General features: G+C 38.0%; 1 pseudogene; it reads right to left on the bottom strand.

Annotated features, from left to right (window-relative positions):
* Positions 1 to 12,695, bottom strand: part of LOC149164018 (serine carboxypeptidase-like 22) — a 28,472-nt pseudogene extending 15,777 nt beyond the window's left edge.
* Between the last annotated feature and the right edge of the window lie 276 nt (positions 12,696 to 12,971).

Here is a 12,971-nt window from a genome sequence, read left to right as displayed (position 1 = left end):
TCTCTCATCTGATGGCATGCAATGCATGAAAAAATTCAGCAACCACTCAAATGGAATGTGGCACTACACAAAATGTGGTAGGGCCTTCCTCGAGTGTGACTATTGATATGTGCTGAAATTTTAAATGCGTGAGCACACAGGCTTACCGGAAAATGTCATCGCATTTGATAATGTTGCAACTAAACTCATAGGTGTCCAAGAAAAAGATTTGTTCATACTCTCCAATGCTCCTTGTGTTATCCATGAGCTTCGTACAAGGGTTTCATGTTTTCCTTTCCTCTTCACACTATCTGTGAAAACACATATCTTCAATGTTGTGGACCGTTTGAAGTTTGTGCTAATCAATTTAGAGGAAATCACCTATAGCTCTGAATGTTCCATTCTCCTCCAGGAAATCGAAAAAATGTCTACTACTTCAGTTGTTTGGTGTCTTTGAAAGTTGATTTCGTTTCCCCATGCCACCCTGAAGTGTAAACAATAAATTCTATATGCTTTTTCGTTCATTGTCAATTTGTCCCTTGTCGACTCCCTTCATTTTGTTCACTTCATCATTGTACTTCTCTTCTTTATGTATATACACCTATGATACATGTTGCAACTTCCACCTTTGCATAATTTTCCATGTTTTACTTTTACATATAGTATAATATATGTTTTTTTCCTTCTTCCTTCTTAAAAAAATATAATATTTACATCCTTTTATATTGTTCTTTATGCACCTAAATAAAAACACTCTCTTCTTAAAAAGGGTTGTCATTTGCTTGCCTTAAATCTACTTGGTAAATGAATGATACATATTTATCAACCACCACAAAAATACTTCACCCAAATAAGATTGATTCTAATCTCATTCTACGCTCCAAAGATAGCTTTGAGAAATTTCCAACAACAAAATTTGAATCACGCGGCATTAATACACAATATCAAAGAAACATAAATTCTATTATAAAAAGGTTTCTCAGCCCACTAAACATCAACTACTTTTTCAAAATACACGTCTACTTTATAAGCTAGAAGGAACTATTTCAAAAATTTACCCACTAATGACGTTCTTGCTTTTGGGGTTTATGTACTCTGTTTTTGTGCTTAAGACAACTCTTTCTCATCTCCTATATTCACTTGAACTTGTGTCCCCATGTTTGTATCAGGATGGACATGCCAACATCTTCTGCAAACCCCTCAAGGAATGCGCGAAATATACTCGCTTATAAACATAATAAAGATGCCTCCAACAAATAAATATGGATCAAATATAACGCTAATTTAAACACGCAAACCTTTCTAGCTATACGCCTGTCTAATGTTTATCTTCCCCAACATCCCAAAACTTCACTTGCATACCCATCTCCTTTAACATTCACCCTCTGATTGTACCTGCCTTCAACTTCCTCCACTCACTACCACTTCTTGCTCATATACATCACACACCCCTCCATCAACTCATCCTTCTTGACCCTCCCATCCCCATATTTTTGTTGACCCTCCCCTTGACCATGCACACCACCAATTTCGTGAAGGGATAGATGAGCTCTCTCCTTTGCATATCTGCAACATATGCACAAAATCATACTTGAATATGAAAATAAAATTCTTACATGGCAACCGCTGTTGCTCTTGCAATGAAACTACAAAATCCACCCACCATTGAATCTCCCTTATGAAAAACATGGACCTTGGTGACCAACTATCTGTCCTTGTTGCTCCAACAAAAATAGAAGAAATGCTCATTTCACGTGTCAGCCCAATATTGCAAGTTACCCAGCCCAATATTGCAAGCCACCCATGCACGAGGTGGATAATAGAAATACATTGGCCATATTATTTGTTTCTCACAAGACGTCACTGCAATCACCAAAATTTTACCATGCTTGGTTTCTGAATTAGACATTGTCGTTGTTACTAGACATGGCTCTAACCACAAAACATATTATTTCATTATTACTGGCACACTTGTTCTTGCATATTTAGAGTACAAACTAGCCCATGATCCCTACTACAAGGATGTCCAGATGGACCAAGCTGCAATATCTACCTTGCCAACTCATCCTACTAATATGTCTTCTCTCGTCCGCTGCATATCCCCCTCCTCTCCTGAAACACGACTTGACTTCCCTACTTTAGATGATAACATTCCTACACACCCCACTCCAACAAACCTCCAACCATCCTCTTGTTTGTCAGCACTCCCTAATTCCCATACTAAGCTTGAAGAAATACTCAACTATCTGAAGTCTCCCCATCCTAATTCCACTACTTCACTTTCCTAGCCCTCTATTTTCCCCTCCGCTATCAATTAATATACCACATAAGGCCTATTTTCTATGGTGTTCCCCACGCTCTTTCCCACAAGGGATGCCATGATTGGTCAACCATGTCTTAGAAAAGTTGAAATGCAAGAATATGTTATTCACCTCATACACTACTATGATAATTTTTTTTCCAGCATCCAAGGTTCTCGTATTACTTGTACAACTTCCTCCAATCACTACCACTTCTTGCCCAGATACATCGCACACCCCACCATCAACTCATCCACCTTGACCCTCTCATCCCCATATTTTGGTCAACCATGCACACCACTGATTTCGTGAAAGGATAGATGAGCTCTCTCTGTTTCATATCTACACGATATGCAAAGAATCATACCTGAATATGGAAATAAAATTCTTTCATGGCAACCTCTGTTGCTCCCATTGTAAAACTACAAAATCCACCCACCATTGAATCTCCCTTGTGAATAACATGGACCCTAGTGACCAGCTGTTTGTCCTTGCTACTCTAACACAAATAGAAGAAATGCGCATATCAGGTGTCAGCCTAATCTTGCAAGTCACCCAACCCAGTCTTACAAGTCACCCATGCACGATGTGGATAGTAGAAATGCATTGGCCATATTATTTTTTTCCCGCAAGATATCACTGCCATTGCCAATATTTTACCACGCTTGGTTTTTGAATTGGTCATCGTCGTTATTACTAGACATGGCTCTGACCAAAAAACATATTATTTCATTATTAGCGGCACAAGTGTTCTTTCATCTTTAGAGTACAAACTAGCCCATGATCCCTACTACAAGGATGTCCAACTGGACCAAGCTGTAATATCTACCTTGCCAACTCATCCTACCAATATGTCTTCTCTTGTCCATTGCATATCTCCCTTCTCTCCTGAACCATGACTTGACTTCCCTACTTTAGATGATAACATTCCCGTAGACCCCACTCCAACAAATCTCCAACCATCCTCTTTTGTAGCAAAACTCCCTAATTCCCATATCGAGCTTGAAGAAATATGAAACTACCTGAAGCCTCCCCATCCTAATTACGCTTCTTCACTTTCTTGGCCCTCTATTTCCCCCTCCGCTATCAATAAATATACCACAAAAGGCCTCCTTTATATGGAATTCTCCATGCTCTTCCCCACAGGGGATGTCATGATTGGTCAACCACATCTTAGAAAATTTGAAATGCAAGAATATGGTGTTGACCTCATATGCTATTATGATAATCGTTTTTGCCAGCATCTAAGGTTTTGGTATTACTTGTACAATCTTATGTTGCAGAATCATAGTCAAGAAATTATTGTTGCTTTTGTGAAGACAAACCTTGAGTAGGGATTTACAATGACCGTTGCAGACCTTCGTGCATGCCTCCATGATATGCATGATTCCATGCTTCTTGACTAGGTTATGTGCTTCGGATCAAGCCTTAGAGGGACACTCTTGTTCTGGAACAAACGTAAAGGTGAACTCACTAATATGATCATACAAATAGGTAGTCCTACTTTATTCTTCACCCTAAGTGCAGCTGACACCAAATGGCATGACATGCACATGGTCATGCCTAGAATCACCCCCCCAAAGATTCATTCGAACTGTCTCGATGGAAATTCAAGAATATAATCAATAATCCAAATCTTGCAACACAATACATTCATTGTCGATTCACAATCTTCCTCAAAGAGGTCTTGCAAAAAGGTTTACATGCAAAGGACTTCTGGTGCAACTTTTTCCCTTACCATCCTTCTCCTTTTTCTTTCTTTGCCCCAATGTACAGTCATCTCACAAAATTCATTTTTCATCTTTCCAGGTATGAGTGGCAACATAGGGGCTTTTCACACATGCATGGTTTACTTTGGCTCGAAAACGCACCTGATATGGACAACCTTGATTGGGATGAACAAGTCGTAATGGATAGAGCCAGGTCCTTTTTCGATGAACACATTTCTTCTTGGAATCCTTACCCTCCCGAACAACGTGGACCTTATGTACACATCTCTAGAGAGAATGACCCATGCATCCTCCCACCACCATTGATATTTGCATCCCCTCGCCTTTAGGAGTATGAGAATCTTCTTAATTGCGTTCAATGACATACAAAATTCCACCCCGCTATGGAGTTTCATGGGATTTAAATCCCCCCTCCTCTTTGATCATTGATGAAAGTAGATGAAATAAATATGTCCACGCTCATAATGATGACAGTTAAATGCACACAACTCTGAAATGTTATACATATGGAGAGAAACAATCAATTAGCAACCGATTTTGTCCCCACATGTTGTTATCTACTACATCATGAAATATGCATCGAAACTAGAAACGAAATCCGAAAGTTATCAAAAAATATTGTCACGTGTCTCCCTGGCTATCCACCCCGAAAAACCTGTTGTTAACGTGTCTGAAAAATTTTAACGGAAACAATTGCTGATAGGGACATCAGCACATAGGAAACATTCCACATTCTACAAAAATTTCCCCTTTCACTTTGTATCCACTCATTTGTTTCTCTCAATGTTACTCGAACTATTTCTCGATGTGTTTCTCATGGTCTTGGTCCCCCCTTCCCAAGACTGCCCTTCATTGTAGCATACATGAATAGACCTGCTTCACTTGAAACATTAACTCTTCTTGAAGTTGCACATTCTTGGTCCTTCTCTGCTTACCAAAAACATAACCAATGGAAATAAATAAATCCTTGCAATATTGTTCATGTCCTCCCTTCCTATTCCTCAATTCCTTCTCCTGTTGATGCATCCTATGCTTCTTTCTGCTGGAGTGAACTACTTCTATACTTCCCTTTCTTCACACTCCCATCAGACATAGGCTCCACTGATGAAGCATTCATTTCTCATTAGAAGAAAAATAGATACGCGTATGTTCCATGGCATGTTCATCGAGCACCTAAAACTCCCCTTTCCCCTTGCTCTGACGACACCTCCACTAATGATATTTCGAATCCCCCTGAATCCGTAGACTTCAATGGATGGTAATTCCTTTCTCAGCTACACCATGGAAACAACATGGAAATTGATGACATTGACATGCTTGGACATTGTGACTTTGACTCTAACCACAATTGGGCCCATACTACCATCCCTCTCCCTTTGCAAGATACAACCATACGTTTCATAGACTTTAGTTGCTCATCCACCCAAATCCATTCTAGCCTGTCTCTAATTCCCCACTCACTCACCTCACTATTGCCCACCCAACAAATTGCTTTCACCATTGTCCTCACCCACTTTAGGACCACTTCCTCAATTCCTCTGCTTTGAATGCTCATCCAAGGTACTGCTGGCATGAGGAATTCTCATTTAATTGATTTCATAAAAGATACATTTCATGTTGAATCTATTCCCAATTCAAGTACATTGCTCCTACTCTCTTTAACAGGTGTTGCAGTGTTTAACATAATGGTGCTTACAATTCATTCTTCCCTTCACATTCCTTTAGTGTAAATGCATCCTCTTGAGGTCCAACCACTTCTGCATCTCCAAGAAAAACTTTTTCACATCAAATACATTTTAACTGATGAAATGAGCTTTATTGGTCCTAAACTTCTTTCACACATAGATGATCGCTTAAGGGAGGTATTTCCTTCGTATCAGAATGTGCCTTTCGGCAATTGGTCTATCATACTTGTTGGTGATCTTGGGAAACTACCTCCTATGAATGGCATCCCCATGTATGTCGAAACATCACGTGGCAATTCCCTTTGGTGCACTTTTGACACAGTTGTCACACTATGTACCATCTTTCGTCAACAAGGGATGGACCCTCTTCAAATTGTATTTCACCAATTGCTCATGAATCTTAGAAATGTAACACCAACAAATGAAGACTAGAACCTTCTCATGTCAAGCGAAAATTCCTTTTTTCAAAGGATGAGAAATACGAATTTGACAATGCTATCCACCTATATACAATGAACCTAGTTGTCAAATTGCATAGCAAACAAATGCTCAAAAAATTGAACATGCCAATTGCATGATGCTACGCGGAGAAAAGGAACCATCATCCTGCTCGTGCACATGAAGAAGATGAACAGTTGGATGCAAAAGTTCTTATTTGCAATGAATTACAAGTTTTCGTCACATGTAACTTGTGGGTTGAAGTAGGTCTTGTAAATGGATCACTTGGAAAGTAATTTCCATTTTCTATGCAGCTGGATCGAAACCCCCTCAATTACCATCCTTTGTTGTCATTGACTTCTTCCAATACAAAGGTCCACCATGGGATGCCTTCAATCCATCTTATGTTCCACTTGCCCCAATAACTCGAGGGTCTCGCAGGAAAATTCCCCTTCGAATGGCATGGGGTTTGAAAATACATATATCACAAGGAATGACATTACCAAAGGTGAAAGTGGGCATTGGCAACATAGACTGATGAAGGCTTAACAGTCATTGTTATCTCTAGAGTTTGAATGTTGGTTAATCTTCACATCTCTCCACAATTTTCCTTCAGCTGCTACTCCTGCATGCAAGACAATGCTTACATCAAGCATAGGTAGCAAGAGGAATCCATACTAGCATAAAAGTCTTTACAACCACCTAGAGTCTGATCACTGCGTTTAGACCCTTTTTGATTTATTTTTCAATAAGAATACTTTTCATTCAATTTCACAATAGTTGCTTTATTTTACAAATAGTTGTTGTGAAACTCAGTTAAAATTCCCTAAATTTTCCCCTCTCAACAAAAAAAAATATTTGTGTGCATTCGTATTTAGAGAAAAAAGAAAACCAGACTTTACAAGTTCACATTTCGCTGATTGATATGAGAATACTTTGACAACTCTGCTTGAAATCAAAATACTTAAAAAAAAGCTTGACAGGGAAATAGAAACTAAAATATATAATCTCACTTACTGCCAAATCTCCTTTCATCCCTCCAAGGAGTGACTTACGATAGAAATTCACAGTGATTTTTCCAAACAACAAAAGGACTCAAAACCTACTCTGAACAAACTTTCTAAATAGTTGAGGTAAAAAATACAACACAAAAGGGGAGTATAATATGCCATGTGGGCTACTCCGATAGTGCTTATTATAATACACCAAAAACTTTTAAAAGGGCTCTCACTTATGTGTTTCAGAGTTTATATATTTGCTTATTATTATAAATAACTAATGTTATATATATTAGAGTTTTAGTATCAGAGATTTCTAAAATAATTTTTCCAATGTCATAACTGTAATATAACTCTATTATCAAAAGGTTCCTCCCACCAATAGACTATAGCCACTCTATGGCTTTCCTGACACATCATTCCAACCAATCACGTGAGGGGAAATCTGGTTCCACCAATCAGAAGCCTCCCTTGACTAGGGTTTTGACCATCCAAAGGATAAGGTTATCCAAAAATTTCCTTTAAATTCGTAGCCTCACTCCTATGCATAGAAACAAGGCGTTCTCTCTGATTCTTTTCATGACTCGGCCAAGGGATCTTGACTCTGCATCACACAGTGTCTTAGACGAAGAATTCTAGAACATCCCCAATTATAAGCTCCCTTGTTGCAAAGGCTTCTTTGACCCAGTGTTGCTGAATATGTCTCTATCTCATGAATCTCTTAGACTCCCAAACATTCTTCATGGTTTGATGATCATATCTCTGGTTACATAGGATGATCTACGATGTTATCCCTCTTGAGATTGGGTGATACATTCTCCAATAGGTTCCTAGTCAGCGAGTCTTCCCTTCCCACTGGGAGGGAATCCTACCTAAGGTGGCATAGGCGCTCCTGCGTCGCTTACCTACCACGGGTTTGGTGTGGACTCCTGAGAGGTTCCTACCTTGCCTGCTACACGTTGACAGTTCTAGTCCCTATGATGAGCCTGCAAGTAGCTCCATGGCACTTGACGAAACATTCTGGTGCCTTGACAACCATCCTAAGATGCTAATAATAGGTATCCAGCCTGTTGAGAAGGCTAAGGTGGCAGTCATTTAGGCAAAGTTGCTGGCTCATCTGATCCCAAGGGAAAAATTTTCTTAACATTAATCCAATGCTTGTCATGCAACACAACAACCTCTAACTTGGAAAACAAAAGGCATGAAAGTGAATAAAGACCCTACTATCCAACAGGTCTTACATGTAATCTTCATATTAATAAAAGGGTCTCAGAACCCACTATATTTCAAGCTTCATCCAACCTCTCATTGCTCAACCATGACATGTAATCAGTTCTATATCTTCCTTTATAAGTTATTAATCTTGTTTATCTTGTGGTTTGTTATGTTTCCTAATCTTTGTTATCAGGTGTTTTGTTATAACATGCAATTTTTTATGCCTCTTAGGCATCGAAATTCTATGTTTATCTTTACCAGTCATTACAGACATCTTTTCCTTCAAATTTGACACACACACACACACAGATGTATAACTTGTCCCCATAGGAATGTACCACATATGTAAACTTAATCAACATAATGCATCCCTTCAATCCAAAACCAGTAGTGGAATTAGAGGTTTACTGATCACAACATTCAAAATGAGACAACACAAAACATTTGCGATATGGGTACCTTTGATGTGGAATGGATGCAATAACATAAACAAATAATTGTAATAATTGTATCAGGTCCATAATATCAGAGGATTTGATCTCGTATATAATTCCAACATGCCACAGTTTGCAAATTGCACTATAATAAAGCTCCAATATGGTGCACTCCAAATTACAATTAAAATCGTTTTAATATCAATATCGCATCCATATTGTTAGCCATTTGAGATTATGGCACATAATGAAAGTTCTGATAAATGTATGTGATCTTAGATTAAATCCAATCTTATAATTATACCAGGCCTGCAAGTGAATTGACGATCGATGATTTGATATTGGAGGTTTCATTCAAAAGTATCGATATCAAGGCAGACACAAAATTCTTATTAATCAACATTAATACACCATATCAGGTCTGGATATCGAAGATTGGACCAAATGTAAGGTCGGTGTTTATCGCATATCACAACAGACGCCTTCAAAAATATCAGTAGGATATGGATATTTGAGGAAGTTCTCTATCCCAAGTCAGAGATCGCATGGTTTCATGTGCTAAAATATAACAAAAACACTGAATCATCAACTACACATATATGATATCATTGTTCGTCTGTATACTTAACGGATTTCGATTAAAACACCTCAATAGTGATATTGATCTAATCACATGCAATAACATATATGAAAAACTTGAATTAAAAAAAGATTCAATTAAAACAATACTTCAGCTCAAAAACATAGCATTAACGTAAAGATAATAGTAACCAATACACATTCACTTTTACCATAAGTGAAATGAGTATGGTTCTTCTTTCTATTAAGACTTGTTTACAGCTACAATAGTAAGAACCAAAATACTTTTCGCAAAATTTCAAAACCCCTTTTCTTCATAACAATGAAGGAGATTTAAAGTTTAAAATCAAAACTAAAATATAGAAAAGTCCATAAAATGTTGCGATGGTCCAAACAAACCACGCTTAAAATAAAAATATAGACTAATATTATATTCATGTTACAAGAAGTTCATCAAGACTTGGATAAAGATTGATCTGCCAATTGTTGCTACAATTCACATATATCTATCATTGGATTCAATTCAGGTGGATGTTCAGGCCTAATGTGCATTTGTACAATGAATAACGCATCACTGATTGCTAGAAGCACTTGGCTGGTTGTATTTAGAAAACACCTTAGAATCAACCATTTCCCATGTGGTTTGACTAGGAAATGCTAATGGCATTCCAAGTAAATCTTTGATAGAGCTTTTATTTGCTCAGCCTTCTTCATTGATGATTCTTGCCAAGATTGTGTCAGTATTTTAACATCGGGAAACATATCTTCTGGGCAATCTGAGATTAAATTTTCCTGCAATAGGCTATTGTTGATTGATTCAATCATGTTGCTAGATATGTCCCTGCCACTATAGATGTCCATCTGCACATTTTTAAGCCTTATCTCCCATTCTTGGAAGACAATCGTTTTCTAAGATTCTTCTACTTTCGATAGATTTACTAATCGGCCCTTAGAGTTGTTCTTCCATTCAATGAAATCGAAGATTTTCTCTTCAACTTCCTTTCTATATATCTTCAGATCAGACAGTTGATTCATAAGTGCATCAATTGATTGGCACATCTCTTCAATAATGGCTAGCTTTTGGCAAAATAGAACCTGCTGATGAGAAAGCAGGTTATTCAGCTCCCATGCTTCTTTCATGAATTATTTCATCTTAGGCTTAGCCTTCAGTTGCTCAATCCTACACTCTAGCTCCTATATATGGGCATCCCAACTCTTCATCTCAGATTCATTTTGAATCTTCATCCCATCGAAACTGGTTTGCAATTTCGCAACTTGAGCTTTCCATTGTTGGATGATTCCTTATTTTTCATTTTCTAAATTTTATTCAAGATTCCTTATTCTGTCATATTCCTCCCTTAGGATTTGTTGCACTTATGTGGCTTTATCAATTGTTTCACTAGCATAGGCTCCTCCATATTGTGATAGTCTCCCAAGATCTTCAGCGGGGATCACTTTGGCATCTTTCCACAGTACTTGAAAGGAGGTATTTGCAGGCACCAAAGCCTACCTTTCTTCAGTCCTTCTCCTCTTTCTCTGTCTACTGACTACTGCTCTTTGTTTGGGACTGTAAAATATATCTAGAGGAGGAATCTCCTCAATATTGAGAACGACCTCAGAGGTCAGAAAAACTGGGATGATTTCCAGATCATCAGTGTCCATAGTTTCTTTAGAAGCCTCAACGGTGAACGAGGTCTTCTCAGTGATTATAAGAGTTTGAGTAATTTGTGTCTATGACAAAGTTTTTTGTTTTTTAAGGTCAGTCTATTTAAGAAACTGATCCCAAATAACATCTAGACTTTCTTATGTCGTTACCTTCTCTTCCTTTGATACGCTACCTGTCGATGTTTCAATTACATCAACTACATCTTGACTCTAAGATGTGCTCATTCTTGTGTCTTCTTCCCTGTTCTTGTGATTTAGATTCGAAATTCACTAGGAAAATGGAAAATCCTTTTAGCCATGTATTGATGAAATTGCACTAATTCCTCAGCGATGACCCGTGTTAATGCTTATTTTTCAACCTCTGCATAATTTGAGGTCAATTGAAAGAAATCATTAAATTTATCAAGCTCATTTGTAAACTGCTTAATCTTTGCCTATGTTGTAATATTGTTTCCAGTATCATTCAGATCATACTGCCAATTTGGAATGGTTGGAAAGTTCATCAGTTGGATTTCCTCCATCTCCTTAGTAGCATGTTTGAAATTCTCTAAAGAATAGAATCCACAGCAAAACAAAAAAACATGCCACGTTGTCTTCTTGCTTTCTTTCATGACCTTAGACGGGTCATTTCCCATACTTGGGTAGTCAATTTCCTAGGCTAGGAGCTTATTGGGGACATACAGGGGCAACAAATGAGGTTGTGCAAGGTTTCCAAAAACTCGAACATAGGTAAATGATTCCTCCCCAAACCATATTCCAACTGATAAGAGTTCAATGTTGCCTTCAGTAGAGATTCTAGGGCACTTATCATTGAAAACAAATTGGTAAAATGGAATGACGACTCCATGGCTAATCTTGTAAAAATCGAGTCGGTATTTTGACTCACATAGAACATTATGGTAAATGTGAATAGGCAAAGGGTTTCCAATAGTCCATTCCCATCCCATGGATGGAAAATATGAAGTGACAAAAATACAATCCATAATGTAGGCACTCATGTAGAATGGGAGAACATCAGTTTCAGAAAAATTATGCTTCTTCCTATATTCTAGGATTTCGCTGCTTAGGTTGTTGGACAGAATAGTTCCCTAGTCCACTACATACTATTAGAGGCAGCTTCAATCAGGGGTACCCATTGGTCTGAAAACTTCTGGGTATTGGCATATCCAAACAATCTACAGATCATTGCAGCAAAAAAACAATAGGGTGAATTAATAGAGGCTATAGCATACATACCCTTGTCCTCCCACTTATGCCTGTTTGGGTCTCTACTCCATCCTCGAATGACCTTGGAATTATGTTCATTTTCCTGCATGAACTTCTCAATGAACTCTTTATCATATTTCTTCTGAGCTGATGGGAGGTGGTACATTGCAGAAAAATATTTTACAGTGAAAGAGTCGATGATCATCTGTCTCTTGGTCATGAATTTTCTATCTGCTATGTTGATATGATCAGTGTCCCATCTGATCATATCCATATAAGGCAAGATGCCTGGTCGAGTGCCATATCTCTGGAGAAATGAATTGGCCACGTCACTGTATGTAATTTCTAAAACAGGAATGTTATCCTCTGTTCTAACTATTATTTGTGTGACTTTTGGCCCTTCATATTCAAAAAGATCATACATCACCTCCCAGTTAGCGACCCCGGCATCAGGGGTGCTTGTCATGTCGGAAAATAGCCTAGGAACTTCTGTGACCTTAGGAGGAGGAGAAATTAGTTGTTGTTGAATGATAATTTTCCTTCTGGGTTTAGCTGGTGGAGACATTTCCCCGTGACTTACGTTTATCAAGACTAGCTTGCGAGCAGAAAACACAAGAATGACCAATGCCTACACTTAGCGAAAATGATGAATTATGTTTAAATCCAATACTTTTATGAGCGAAATCTTTTCGAATCGTTAGTATTAATGAAAGCATTTAGAATATCAAAAACCATAAATTCA

This window comes from Pinus tabuliformis, chromosome 5_1 (genome assembly GCF_031772625.1).
Source record: "Pinus tabuliformis cultivar Carrire ecotype Pingquan chromosome 5_1, CPIR1, whole genome shotgun sequence".
Classification (NCBI taxonomy): Eukaryota; Viridiplantae; Streptophyta; class Pinopsida; order Pinales; family Pinaceae; genus Pinus; species Pinus tabuliformis.
This window is presented reverse-complemented; position numbering and strand designations above follow the sequence as displayed.